Genomic DNA, 8,728 nt, shown 5'->3' with positions numbered 1-8,728 from the left:
TGACAATTAGGGCCATCAAGTTGACATATAGATATTTTTATCTAGGAGGTATGTGAACCGGAATTTGAAACGGACCCTCTTGTAGAGAAGTTAAATTTAGTTGAAAGAGAAAATTAGTATTTGAAAGAAAAAACTAAAAGAATTGAAGATGAGAAGATGACATTGGAGTTGTATGTTGGCGATGTCATCGATGATCACAAGATTATGATGAATGCAATGCGCTTGAAGATGGTTGCAATGCGCCTGAAGCTTAAGAAGATTAGAAAATATGCCATTGATAATGAGGCTTGGTATCATTATGCCGTTGGATCAATTGTTACCTTAGTTGCGATCTTCATCACATTTGTTGTAATTAGGCTAAGTTTTCTCTGGTGTTTTGCTTTACAAATGGATACTTAGCTTATTTTCCTCCTAAATGGCATAATTACCTAATTTAGATAAAAATGAGCTATACTTAGCTTATTTAGTTCATTTACGACATACTTAGCATACTTAGGTAAAAAATGGCATGATAATCTTTGTTAGCTCCAAAATGATATAGACTTAGCTTATTTTCCTCGAAAATGACATAATAACCTTACTAAGCTCCAAAATGACCTATTTTACCTAGCTTAGTTCTAGAATGACCTACACTTAGCATTTTTTTCCTAGCTTAGCAATAAAATGACATTTTTACCTACCTTAGTTAGAAGAAGATAAAGAAGAGGAGAGGAGAAAAAGAAAGAGAAGAAAAAAAAAATCTTCTTCTTCTTCTTCTTCTAACTAGTCTTCTTCTTCTAACTTTCATCTTTCCCAATTTGCAGATTTGCTTTACATGAGGAAGCTTGGATTCATGGAGTGTACTATTCTTCTGGTGCTTCCTTGTTGTTTATTAAAACTTGTTTGGATATGTTGTTGGAAACTTGTTTCTGGTTATGTATATATGGATATGTTGGACTTTGTTGACCTATGTTGTTGGATTTGATGAAATATGTTGTTGGACATGCTGTTGGATATGTTGGATATGTATGCATGTATATCTATGTTTGAAACCATGTCCAATTAATGGGATTTAAATAAAAACAAGGGATATATAGCCTCTTTGCCGTCCGCTAGCAGACGACAAAGAGATATGTCGTCCGCTAGCAGATGGCAAAGAGTACACGTGGCAGTCACCTGTGCAAACTGGGAACACTGGCTGCCTATTTGGTCATTTTGCCGTCGGCTGGCAGACGGCAAAGTGACCAGCTATGCCGTCCGCCGGCAGATGGCAAAGATTTAAACTTCTATGCCGTATGCTGGCGGACGGCATATCTGGACACGTGGCAGCTTCTCAGTGCTGCCTAGCTGGGCTCTTTGTCGTCTGTCAGCGGACGGCAAAGAGCGCCGTTAACCCCCTAACGGCCCTCACGCCACCGCACTATCGTCCGCTGTCTTTGCCGTCTGCTGGCCTCGGATGGCGGACGGCGTAATCCTTTGCCGTCCGTTTCTAAGAAGCGGATGGCAAAGAAGGCCTTTGCTGGCATGTGTTCATCCGGACATTTTGCCGTCTGCTAGCGGATGGCAAAGAGGTTTGTCGTCAGTGATCTAAGCCTTTGCCGTCCGCCATGGCGGACGGTAAAGAAGCTGATTCCAGTAGTGTAACTTGCCCATCTTCCCGATCGTCCTGTTCGATAGTTCGTTCGTCGGGATCTTCTCTGTCTTCGGCACCGTCTGGAGTGTGATCGTCTCCCATGCCGGTGTTTCTGTCTTTTTCATGACGCAACTTAGAGCGGCGCCACTGACGCTGGTGTTTTGGTTGTATCACAGGAGGTTCGTCCTCAACTGGACCTTCTTTGTCATCATCGTTAGTTCTTTCAGGTGTATCCACCATGTACACGTCGTAAGAAGAGGTGGCCGTCCAGCATCCGGTAAACAGCGGGTTTTGGCCCTGCTCCTCATCAGCATCATCATCCATACCGTCGATGTCTTCGGAGCCGTAATCAAGCGTGTCGATTAAGTCTTCGATAGTGGCTATGAAGTGGGCGGTGGGTGGGAAGCGAAATTCTCCGTCATCAGCCTCCAGTTCAAACCGGATATAATTCGGCTGTGAGACCTCCGCTAAGGATAGTGCTCTTAACGAGTTTACCACGTCGCCCAAAGGCGAGTGCCGGAAGATGTCCGCGAAGCTGAATTCGACGATCGATGACCGATCAAGCTCGACGTACGTGGATGCACAAGATTCGGAACCTGTAGCCGGAGACGAGTCCATGGTTCCGGTGACATAGATGTCACTTGAAGTTAGGTCTGTGTGTGGCTCCAACGCTGCTGAGTCCGCGGTTTCCGCGGCGGGGTTGAGCTTCCCATTCTCGGATGGCGCGATCTGCTCCGGATCTGAGGCCAGAGAAGATACAGGTACTATCTCCTGGGTATGGTCCGATGATAGATTTTCGTCGTGTTCATCATGGTGGCAGGGAGCAACTGTCGTGGTCTCGAATCCATCGAAGATCAAGTCTCCACGGATATCCACGATGTAATTCAAGCTTCCAAATTTGACCTGATGGCCAGGGGCGTAGCTTTCAGTCTGCTCTAGATGGCCAAGCGAGTTGGCCCGCAGTGCGAAGCCGCAAAATACGAAGATCTGTCTGGGGAGGAAGACATCCCCTTGGACAGTGTTGTTGTAGATGGTCGAAGGAGCCATCGAACCTTTTGACGACAGCACAGTGGAACTCTGAATGAAAGCACCAATGCCGGTGTCAAAACCGGCGGATCTCGGGTAGGGGGTCCCGAACTATGCGTCTAAGGTCGATGGTAACAGGAGACAAGGGACACAATGTTTACCCAGGTTTAGGCCCTCTCTATGGAGGTAATACCCTACTTCCTGCTCGATTGATCTTGATGAATATGAGTATTACAAGAGTTGATCTACCACGAGATCGTAATGGCTAAACCCTAAAAGTCTAGCCTATGTGACTATGATTATGAGGACATATGTCTACGGACCTATCCCTCCGATTTATATAGACACCTGAGGGATCTAGGGTTACATAAGGTCGGTTACAGAGAAAGGAATCTTCATATTTGGACGCCAAGCTTGCCTTCCATGCTAAGGATAGCCCCATCCAGACACGGGTAGAGTCTTCGGTCTTCGTATCTTCACAACCCATCAGTTCGGCCCATGTCTAATAGGTCGGACGCCCGAGAACCCCTTAGTCCAGGACTCCCTCAATCGGGAGGGAGATATCCTCGGTAGGCGCTACCTACACGAGGACGAGAAGATCTCCGAAGGTATGCGTCTGCTTATAGATGATTTTGCCATTCATGTTCTTAATTTTCTGCAGGACGAAGCATAGTGCGTGATCGGATTGAGGTGGTCGACCTCACTGCAGATCCCAAGCCCGCGAAGCCGCGGTTCGGAGGTAGATTTTGGGTTTTGGCCGATGAGGATGAGGACGATGAGGTCGCAATGATCGAGCGACCTGTGATGTACCCGAAGGAGGAGCATGTTCTGCGGCCGGCGACAACACCTGACGATGCCCTACCGCAAGAGGTAGTGGCGTTCGAAGCACGAGGGATGGGGGTTTCGGCCCCAGATCACTATTGCCAACGCCGAAGATGAAGCCGTGGTGTGGTCCACTCCCAAAGTTAAGTGCTTCGATCATTACTTTGGTTGATTTTTCTCCGCAAGACGTGTGGACGAAGGTCACACGGAGAAAGAAGAAGAAAGGAGCGCCGGCGATCGGGAGGCCGATGTCAGGGAACGGCGAGCTTCGCCAGATCAGGGATGCATGGCAGGATCGTTTGAAATTTTTGCTGGGCTGTGATGGGCTGGGAACCTGTGACACCGAGTTGGGCTCCGCTAGGACTGGGTATGAGGCCTACGGTCCGAGTCTGGAGACCAATCGGAGGGTCCGATGCAATCTCAACATGCATGAGGTTTCATCTACGTGCGAGCCGCCGACCCATGTGATCGTGAGTTCATCTATCCGTCCGCCTGCTGAAGGAAATATGCCCTAGAGGCAATAATAAAGTTATTATTTATTTACTTATTTCATGATAAATGTTTATCATTCATGCTAGAATTGTATTAACCGAAAACTTAGTACATGTGTGAATACATAGACAAAACAAAGTGTCCCTAGTATGCCTCTACTTGACTAGTTCATTTATCAAAGATGGTTATGTTTCCTAACCATAGACATGTGTTGTCATTTGATGAACGGGATCACATCATTAGGAGAATGATGTGATAGACAAGACCCATTCGTTAGCTTAGCATTATGATCGTTACAGTTTCATTGCTACTGCTTTCTTCATGACTTATACATGTTCCTCAGACTATGAGATTATGCAACTCCCGAATACCGGAGGAACATCTTGTGTGCTATCAAATGTCACAACGTAACTGCGTGATTATAAAGATGCTCTACAGGTGTCTCCGATGGTGTTTGTTGAGTTGGCATAGATCGAGATTAGGATTTGTCACTCCGTGTATCGGAGTGGTATCTCTGGCCCTCTCGGTAATGCACATCACTATAAGCCTTGCAAGCAATGTGACTAATGAGTTAGTTGCGGGATGATGCATTACGGAACGAGTAAAGAGACTTGCCGGTAACGAGATTCAACTAGGTATGATGATACCCATGATCGAATCTCGGGCAAGTAAACATACCGATGACAATGGGAACAACGTATGTTGTTATGCGGTTTGACCGATAAAGATCTTCGTAGAATATGTTGGAGCCAATATGAGCATCCAGGTTCCGCTATTGGTTATTGACCGAAGATGAGTGTCGGTCATGTCTACATAGTTCTCGAACCCGTAGGGTCCGCACGCTTAACGTTCTGTGATGATTTGTATTACGAGTTATGTGATTTGATGACTAAAGTTTGTTCAGAGTCCCGGATGAGATCGGGGACATGACGGGGAGTCTCGAAATGGTCGAGATGTAAAGATTGATATATTGGAAGGCTATATTCTGACATCGGAAAGGTTCTGAGTGATTCGGGTATTTTTCGGAGTACCGGAGAGTTACGGGAATTCGTATTGGGCCTTAATGGGCCATACGGGAAAGGAGAGAAAGGCCTCAAGGGTTGCCACGCCCCTTCCCCATGGACTGGTCCGAATTGCACTAGGGAAAGGGGGCGCCCCCTTCCTGACTTCTCCTTCTCACTTCCCTTTTTCCTATTCCGTGTGGGAGGTGGAATCCTACTAGGACTAGGGAGTCCTAGTAGGACTCCACACTTTGGGCGCGCCCTATGAGGGTCGGCCTCCTCCTCCCCCCATCCTTTATATACGTGGCCAGGGGACACCCCATGGACACACAAGTTGATCAATGATCCCTTAGCCGTGTGCGGTGCCCCCTTCCACCATAATCCACCTCGGTCATATCATCGTAGTGCTCAGGCGAAGCCTGCGACGATAGCATCATCATCACCGTCATCACACCATCGTGCTGACGAAGCTCTCCCTCGACACTCAGCTGGATCGAGAGTTTGTGGAACGTCACCGAGCTGAACGTGTGCAGATCGCGGAGGTGTCGTACTTTCGGTACTAGGATCGTTCGATCGTGAACACGTATGACTACATCAACCGCGTTGTCATAACGCTTCCGCTTACGGTCTACGAGGGTACGTGGACAACACTCTTCCCCTCTCGTTGCTATCCGTCACCATGATCCTGCGTGTGCATAGGATTTTTTTTTTGAAATTACTGCGTTCCCCAACAGTGGCATCCAAGCCAGGTTCATGCATAGATGTTATATGCACGAGTAGAACACAAAGGAGTTGTGGGCGTGGGTATATACATATTGCTTGTCGTCACTAGTTGATTCTTGATTCGGCGGTATTGTTGGATGAAGCGGCCCAGACCGACATTACGCGTACGCTTACGCGAGACTGGTTCTACCGATGTGCTTCACACACAGGTGGCTGTTGGGTGTCTGTTTCTCCAGCTTTAGTTAAATCGGTTCCAATGAACAGGGTTCTTTGTGAAGATCAAACATCAATCACTATACAATGTTGTGGTTTTGATGCGTAGGTAAGAACGGTTCTTGCTAGAAGCCCGTAGCAGCCACCTAAAACTTGCAACAACAAAGTAGAGGACGTCTAACTTGTTTTTGCAGGGCATGTTGTGATGTGATTGAAGAAATATGCCCTAGAGGCAATGATACGTCCATTTTGCATCATTCTTTTATATCGATATTTATTGCATTATGGGCTATTATTACACATTATGTCACAATACTTATGCCTATTCTCTCTTATTTTACAAGCTTTACATAAAGAGGGAGAATGCCAGCAGTTGGGATTCTGGGCTGGAAAAGGAGCAAATATTAGAGACCTATTCTGCACAGCTCCAAAAGTCCCGAAACTTCAGGAAGTCATTTTTAGAATATATAAAAAATACTGAGCGCAAGAAGTTCCGGAGGGGGGCCACACCCTGCCCACGAGGGTGGGGGCGCGCCCTACCCCCCTCGGCACGCCCCCTGCCTCGTGGGCCCCCTGGTGGCCCTCCGATGCACATCTTCTTCTATATGGAGTCTTTTGATGAGGAAAAATCATAATCCATCTTTTCGGACGAGACTCCGCCGCCACGAGGTAGAACCTTGGCGGAACCAATTTAGGGCTCTGGCGGAGCTGTTCTGCCGGGGAGACTTCCCTCCGGGAGGGGGAAATCATCGCCATCGTCATCACCAACGATCCTCTCATCGGGAGGGGGTCAATCTCCATCAACATCTTCACCAGCACCATCTCCTCTCAAACCCTAGTTCATCTCTTGTATCCAATTCTTGTCTCTAAGTCCCGGATTGGTACCTGTGGGTTGCTAGTAGTGTTGACTACTCCTTGTAGTTGATGCTAGTTGGTTTATTTGGTGGAAGATCATATGTTCAGATCCTTTATGCATATTAATAACCCTCTGATTATGAACATGAATATGCTTTGTGAGTAGTTACGTTTGTTCCTGAGGACATGGGAGAAGTCTTGCTATTAGTAGTCATGTGAATTTGGTATTCGTTCGATATTTTGATGAGATGTATGTTGTTTCTCCTCTAGTGGATTTATGTGAACGTCGACTACATGACACTTCACCATTATTTGGGCCTAGAGGAAGGCATTGGGAAGTAATAAGTAGATGATGGGCTGCCAGAGTGACAGAAGCTTAAACCCTAGTTTATGCGTTGCTTCGTAAGGGGCTGATTTGGATCCACATGTTTCATGCTATGGTTAGGTTTACCTTAATACTTTTGTTGTAGTTGCGGATGCTTGCAATAGAGGTTAATCATAAGTGGGATGTTTGTCCAAGTAAGTATAGCACCCAAGCACCGGTCCACCCACATACCAAATTATCAAAGTACCAAACGCGAATCATATGAACGTGATGAAACCTAGCTTGACAATATTCCCATGTGTCCTCGGGAGCGCTTTACATCATATACGAGTTTGTCCAGGCTTGTCCTTTGCTACAAAAAGGATTGGGCCACCTTGCTGCACTTTATTTACTTTTGTTACTTGTTGCTCGTTACCAATTATCTTATCACAAAACTATATGTTACCTATAATTTCAGTGCTTGTAGAGAATACCTTGCTGAAAACCGCTTATCATTTCCTTATGCTCCTCGTTGGGTTCGACACTCTTACTTATCGAAAGGACTACGATAGATCCCCTATACTTGTGGGTCATCAAGACTCTTTTCTGGCGCCGTTGACGGGGAGTGAAGCACCTTTGGTAGGTGGAATTTGGTAAGGAAAAATTTATATAGAGTGCTGAAATTTAATGTCACTTGTTACTATGGAAAGTAATCCTCCGAGGGGCTTGTTCGGGGTATCTTCACCCCGACCAGTAGAGCAAAGAGTTGCTCCTCAACCTACTGAACCTACTGAAAATGAAAATGTCTGCTTTGAAATTCCTTCAGGTATGTTAGAAAAACTGCTAGCTAATCCTTTTGCAGGAGATGGAACAAAGCATCCTGATGACCACCTAATATATGTGGATGAAGTGTGTGGATTATTTGAGCTTGCAGGTGTGCCCGGAGATGTTATTAAGAAGAAGGTCTTCCCTTTATCTTTGAAGGGGGATGCATTGACATGGTATAGGCTATGTGATGATACGGGGTCATGGAACTACAAACGATTGAAATTGGAATTTCATCATAAGTTTTATCCTATGCATCTTGTTCATCGTGATCGCAATTATATATATAATTTCTGGCCTCGCGAAGGAGAAAGCATCGCTCAAGCTTGGGGAGGCTTAAATCAATGTTATATTCATGCCCCAATCATGAGCTCTCAAGATTAATGGTTATTCAAAAAATTTATGCTCGGCTTTCTGTTAGCAATTGCACCATGCTCGATACTTCTTGTGCTGGCTCTTTTATGATGATGACTATTGAATTCAAATGGGATTTATTGAAAAGAATTAAACACAACTGAAGATTGGGACCTCGACAAAGGTAAGGAGTCAGGTATGACACCTAAGTTCGATTGTGTTAAATCTTTTATGGATACCGATGTTTTCCATAAATTTAGCACTAAATATGGACTTGACTCTGAAATAGTAGCTTCTTTCTATGAATCTTTTGCTACTCATGTTGATCTCCCTAGGGAGAAGTGGTTTAAATATCATCCTCCCATAGAAGTAAAAGTAGCTGCACCAATTAAAGTTAAAGAAAAGATTGTCACTTATAATGATCCTATCGTTCCTACTGCTTATGTTGAGAAACCACCTTTTCCTGTTAGGATAAAAGATCATGCTAAAGCTTCAACTGTG

This window comes from Triticum urartu, chromosome 3A (assembly GCF_056163025.1).
Source record: "Triticum urartu cultivar PI428250 chromosome 3A, HENAU_Tu73, whole genome shotgun sequence".
Taxonomy (NCBI): domain Eukaryota; kingdom Viridiplantae; phylum Streptophyta; class Magnoliopsida; order Poales; family Poaceae; genus Triticum; species Triticum urartu.
Note: the sequence above shows the minus strand (reverse complement) of the source record.